The 6,537-nt window shown below is 42.0% G+C and overlaps 1 pseudogene; it reads left to right on the forward strand.

Annotated features, from left to right (window-relative positions):
* Nucleotides 1-3,137: 3,137 nt before the first annotated feature.
* On the forward strand, nucleotides 3,138-5,444 carry LOC148865470 (uncharacterized; annotated as a pseudogene).
* Nucleotides 5,445-6,537: the final 1,093 nt, after the last annotated feature.

A 6,537-nucleotide genomic window follows, 5' to 3' on the forward strand; every position in this document is an offset into this window, starting at 1 on the left:
CATTATTCTACACATCAGCCACATGGGTTCAGCCCAGCCTTTGTTACAAGGCCTGGCCGAATACACTGTTATGGACAGTGCACCCCCTGAAACCCATCAGATGGGCTCTATGGGCCCAACAATTACCCTAAGTGGTCCCTAGGCCAAACCACCTTGTAACACCCAGGGACTGTGGGCAGATGCAAGATTAGCCCATCAGGTATTATCTTCAATGGTCTTACACTTAACCTCTCAGCCCATAATTATCATACACTGCCCGACAAGAGAGGACCTCTCCCTCAGCTGCAAGGAACAGTGTGGCACTCTCTCTATGGTCTAGGGCAATACTGGAAATCTGGTCCAATTCAAAGATTCAATTAATCCTACACTGTATGTGCCTAGGGTCTCACCCCGGTAGCTGAGACAAGCCACCCCAACCAGCTTGGTGGCACCACAGTGTCAGCCTTGTTGGGATAGGTCTCCCCAGACCGACCCACTGGCTGTGAACATTCTAAACTAACATGAGTCTCATTAAGTGTCCAGTTTAAGGGTATTACAGAGAAACATACCAAGGGAACATGAATCAAATATGCACTTTTATTCATTTACAATAAACTCATAAAGTACATCATTTTGATTGAAGCTAAGGGCATACAAAACTGTCTAATAAGATCCATCGTATGGATGCCCAAATCTTGTGAAATAAAGGGGCAAATTTCAAAAATTTTTCTCTCCCTTTCAATCGGGAATCACATTCTCTATTTAGAAAATCATATTTTCAAAGATTAATCTTGAACCATCAACTGAACCAGATCTGAACCAAAAGTAGTAGGAGAAGATTATACCTGATACGGAGAAGTAATATCTCTCAACGAAGGTGTTCACGCCCATCCAAAGACTGCTCCCACTGAAGACGGCATAGTGCAGGATGGAGCAGAATCAGCAGTATTCTTCTCTAAGAATTATGTCCTTCGCAAGAAACAACAGGATGGCATGTGAGCACAACTTTCTATCTATTCTTTCTCAAAGAATTGATGTCAAGATCGAACCTTGACTTCTCCAACAACTGGAGATCGAACTGGCAAACAGGGCAGCAAGAACAAGGAGGCAGCAAAAAAGAATTCTGCAGAGTTGCTTAATTCTTTCTTCTGTGTTTTTCAACACACAAGAGAATGTGAATAATCTTCACCTTTTTAGCTGTCGCCCCCTCCTTATTTGTAACCCCAAACGATCAGCTCCTAATCCATTTAGGAGATGCTGATCCAAATGTTATTTGGATCAAAACATCTCTTTAGGTGATAAGGATTAACCCCTATCTTATCTACAGATTAGATTAGCTTTCTGCTAATCTCATTAGGAGGTTTCTAGATCTGAATCACATTTAGATCTGAACTCTCTGAGTGGATAGGGTCAAGACCCTATCATATTTGCTAATCCATCTTAGAATTTGCCCCCATATTTAACTAATCAAATAGCCCCGTTCAAAATGGGCTTTAGGCCCATTAAGCTTATGTGCTCACTTAACCTTCCTAACTTCTGCCCAATTGAGCTTCCTTGTATAGCGTGGGACCCAAGCGTTGATCTACACATCAGCCACATGGGTTCAGCCCAGCCTATGTTACAAGGCCCGGTCGAATACTGATTAGAATAAAATTTGTCATATGTTTATCCCTCAATATTTAGTATTTTACACTTAATTGGTACCTAATTGGACTCATTATTCTTGTATTTCGATGCAGGGCAAGCAAGAAGGCGATTGGAAGAAAACAAGGCTAATAGGATGTTTTTGTACAGTTTCTGCACTGATCAGTGATATGGGGTTTGGCAGAATCGGTCCGCATCGAAGACGAATTTGGGCCCAAATTCAGAGTAATTCCGTAGCAAGGCCCATTTCACAAGCTGAAGCCCATTTCGCAGAGAGTCTTGAAGCAAGCCCGAATTGTTAAAGAAGCCTAGTTCGAATTCAAGATCCAAGAGTCCCATTAAAATAGAAGTTGAATGTAATCTCAATAAAAGAGTTTTACCAGATTTAAATTCTCAAATTGTAATCCTATAAAGATAAGAGATAAGAGTTAGATAGGACAAGTTCAAATTAGACTAGGACTTTCCAGTTTGAGGATAATCTCCTTAAGGGAGTTGGAGAGCAGCCCTCTCCCCAAATCTATATAAAGGGGGGCAGACCAGCACCCAAGGCATCAATTCCTCCGAGAGAGCTTCAGTCTTCAGAGAGGGAAATCAGCAACCAAGGAGGAAGAAGCAAGAGTTCGCCCCCCTTTCTCATCTAGAAGCTGCGTCTTCATTATGAAGTGTCTGTAAGTTTTTATTTCTGCTTGAAGGGTTAGGGAAGCCTTGATTCTATAATATTGTGAGATCTAATTGATTTTTTTTTTTTATTTTAGTTCATTGTTTATGGGTGTTCATATGTTTTTTGCTAATTAATTGTGAGGATTATTTTTGTTGATTAAGCAAGAAGGGCTCCTTGCTCATTCAATGAAAATAATCTATGGCCGATTGAACCTCCAGTTTCGTATATGATTGGTAGATTCGATCATGGTGGCAACTAACATAAATTGATTGCAAAAAAAGTTTTCGATCCATGTTAGGAATATATGATCTGGTTTAAACGATCCGAGCTTGTGAGATCACTGACCAGAATTGGGTCTCTCCCCTCTTAATGCTATTAATAGGTTAAATCCTAAGAGCTTGTTTAGGACTGCCTATTAATAAGGGAAGCAATCAAAGAGCTTGTTTTGGTTGTCGAATAATAAGAGTAGAGGCTGGATGTTAGAGCTTGTTAATAGCTATAACCAATTTATTCATAAACATAGGAATCTATGTTTGCATCAAGGATCAATGCTACGAATCAAAGCTGAACTTGTCCCTTCAACCGGAAGCCATCTCCCATTGATTTAATCTTTGTTTTTTGTTATTTTTTGCTATTTTGTTATTTTTGTTAGCTTTGCAACCCCCCTTAATCCATCTAGTTGGAAATAAATCCACCCAATCCCTATGGAGAATGACCTTGCTCATTACTATCTGCAAATTATTAACCCAGAGCAAGAATATTTATCTTTGGTTGGGTTCGGCACCCACCAAAAATTTGGCGCCGTTGCCGGGGATTGGCATCCTAAGTAGGTTTATTTCCTTTTGTTTGGTTTATGCCTTGCTCTTCTCGTGTAGGTGAACTCCACTATGACCCTGAGATCGAGAACATAGTTCGCCGCTTGAGGAAAGAAGCCAAGCAATGCCGCAACCAATCAGCATCACTCCCCACTTCCACAGGGAAGTCGGCTGCAGAAATCACTGAGCCATCCAACCATTCTGAAGAAGAAGTCATGGCCAACAACAAAGAAAGAACCCTTAGAGAGCTAGCTGCACCGGATCTGCACCAACAACCTCTCTGCATCGAATATGCAGATCTAACGGTACCCTTTGAACTTAAGTTAGGTCTTATACACTTACTCCCTACTTTTCGTGGACTTACAGGCGAAGACCCTCACAAGCACCTAAAAGAATTCCACGTAGTATGCTCAAGCATGAAACCTCAAGGTGTTACCGAGGAACAGATCAAACTGCGTGCCTTTCCTTTCTCACTAGCTAATAAGGCTAAGGATTGGCTATACTACCTACCCTCTGGTTCCATCACCACGTGGAATGATATGAAAAGGCAATTTCTTGAGAAGTTCTTCCCTGCTTCCCGGACGGCTAACATCAGAAAGGAGATCTATGGCATAAGACAATTAAGTGGGGAAACTCTCTACGAATACTGGGAGAGATTCAAGCAACTATGCGCCAACTGTCCGCAACATCAAATTCCAGACCAACTCCTTATCCAATATTTTTATGAAGGGTTACTACCAATGGATAGGAGTATGATCGATGCAGCAAGCGGAGGAGTGTTGGTGAACAAAACTCCTACACAAGCAAGAGAGTTGATCTCAAATATGGCAGGCAACTCTCAATAGTTTGGCTATAGGCTCAACCCTCCAACAACTCATGCTAACGAGGTAAACATCTCATCCCTAGAACAGAAAATTGCAAGCCTGACCTCTCTTGTCTTTCAAATGGCCACAGGTAATACACAAATGGTGAAGGCTTGCGGGATTTGCTCAACTCCGGGACATCCAACTGACATGTGCCCTATGCTTCAAGATGAACCTTACGAACAAGCTAATGCTGTTGGAGGATTCCTGCAAAAGAGATACGATCCCTACTTGAACACCTACAATGCAGGATGGAGGGATCATCCCAACCTGAACTATGGAACCAAGGCCTTCGGCTTCCAACATCAGCATCAAACCAGGCCGCCGGATCCACCATATTCAGCTACTCCCAACTCAGGTACATCTCTCGATGAAATTGTGAAAGCCCTTGCAACTAACACTCAACAATTTCAACAGGAGACGAGGACAAGTATCCGAAACCTGGAGAATCAGGTCAGCCAGTTAGCGACAACTATGAGTCGAATGGAATCCCAATCATCAGGGAGACTACCTTCCCAGGCCACGACCAACCCGAAACAGAATGCTAGCACTATCACATTGAGAAGTGGGAAGGAGCTGAATGAACCCAATCAAGAAGCATCCAAGGATACAACCAAAAAGGAAACACCATCTCCCTAAACGGAATCAAGCGGAAAGCCACCCCAAGCCATAGTCATCGCTCCACCTTTTCCTAGCCGATTCGCGAGATCCAAGAAGAAGGAGCAAGACAAGGACATTCTCGAGACCTTCCGCAAAGTTGAGGTAAACATCCTCCTCCTTGATGCAATTAAGCAAGTACCCTACTATGCCAAATTTCTCGAGCTGTGCACTACTAAGAGAAGGCTGAAAGGCGATGAGAAGGTCCATATAGGAGAAAATGTTTCAGCCATTCTCCAGAAAAGACTACCCCCTAAATGCAAGGATCCAGGTATGTTTACCATTCCTTGTAAGATAGGAAATGTCCAGATCGAAAAGGCTATGCTAGACCTAGGAGCTTCAATAAATGTCATGCCCCATTCTATTTATACAACAATGAATCTCGGACCATTAAAAGAAACGGACGTGATCTTACAACTTGCTGATCGGTCTACTACATACCCGAAGGGAGTCTTAGAGAATGTCCTAGTCCAAGTTAATAATTTGGCCTTTCCCACCGATTTTTATGTGATCGACAAGGAAGAAGATAACTCTTCCAATTCGACCCCAATTTTTCTAGGAAGACCCTTTCTTAAGACGTCCAAAACAAAAATCGATGTGCACAAGGGGACACTTACCATGGAATTCGATGGTGAGATCATTAATTTTAATATCTATGATGCCATGAGGTACCCTAATGATGCGCATTCTATTTTCTCTATAGATGTTATTGATTCCTTAGTGCAGCAGACTTTTGAGCTAGAAGATGAAGACACACTGAGAGTTGCACTTAACAATGGGCCTAATCAACTGCAACGAGCAAAGCAGAAGTTTATGCTGAATTAAGAACTGCAAACTTTGACTTCTGAACTGAACTCTTTTGAATTTGCTCGTAATTCTTCTTTCATTAGTTTACCCCTATCTCACACAAGGCTCCTTCCATCTATTGTGCAGGCACCCTAGCTGGAGCTGAAATCATTACCAAAGCACCTAAAGTACATGTTCCTAGGCAAGGGGAAGACACTACCTGTGATAGTTTCCTCCAAACTTGATGCACTCGAAGAAAGGAAACTAATTCAAGAACTTAAGGAACGCAAGGAAGTAATCGGATGGACTGTAGCTGATATCAAGGGGATAAGCCCATCTACCTGCATGCACAAAATACTCTTGGAAGAAAACTCCAAACCTACAATCGGAGCCCAACGCCAATTAAATCCAACATTGATGGAGGTAGTGAAGAAAGAAGTTTTAAAACTTCTAGATGCCGGGATAATCTATCCCATTCCAGACAGTAAGTGGGTAAGTCCGGTACAAGTAGTTCTGAAGAAAACAAGTATGACGGTGGTCAAAAATCAAGATGGTGAGTTAGTGCCTACCCGAATTCAAAATGGGTGACGGGTGTGTATAGATTACCGAAAGCTGAATTCGTTAACCCGAAAAGACCACTTCCCACTCCCTTTTATTGATCAAATGCTTGAAAGACTAGCTGGCAAATCTCATTACTATTGTCTTGATGGTTATTCAGGGTTTCATCAAATTCCAGTTGCACTTGAGGACCAAGAAAAGACTACCTTCACCTGCCCCTTCGGTGCATGCCATTCGGTCTCTGCAATGCTCCCACCACATTCCAAAGATGTATAGTTAATATATTTTCAGATTATGTGGAAAGCATTATAGAGGTATTTATGGACGACTTCATGGTGTATGTGTTAGACAGTTATGTATGCCCTTAGCTTCAATCAAAATTGATGTACTTTATGAGTTTATTGTAAATGAATAAAAGTACATATTTCATTCATGTTCCCTTGGTATGTTTCTGTGTATTACCCTTAAACTGGACACTTATTGAGACTCGTGTTAGTTTAGAATATTCACAGCTAGTGGGTCGGTCTGGGGAGACCTATCCTGACAAGGCTGACACTGTGGTGCCACCAAGTCG

Source organism: Nelumbo lutea, chromosome 3 (assembly GCF_056320005.1).
Source record: "Nelumbo lutea isolate HS-2025 chromosome 3, American lotus-T2T, whole genome shotgun sequence".
Taxonomy (NCBI): domain Eukaryota; kingdom Viridiplantae; phylum Streptophyta; class Magnoliopsida; order Proteales; family Nelumbonaceae; genus Nelumbo; species Nelumbo lutea.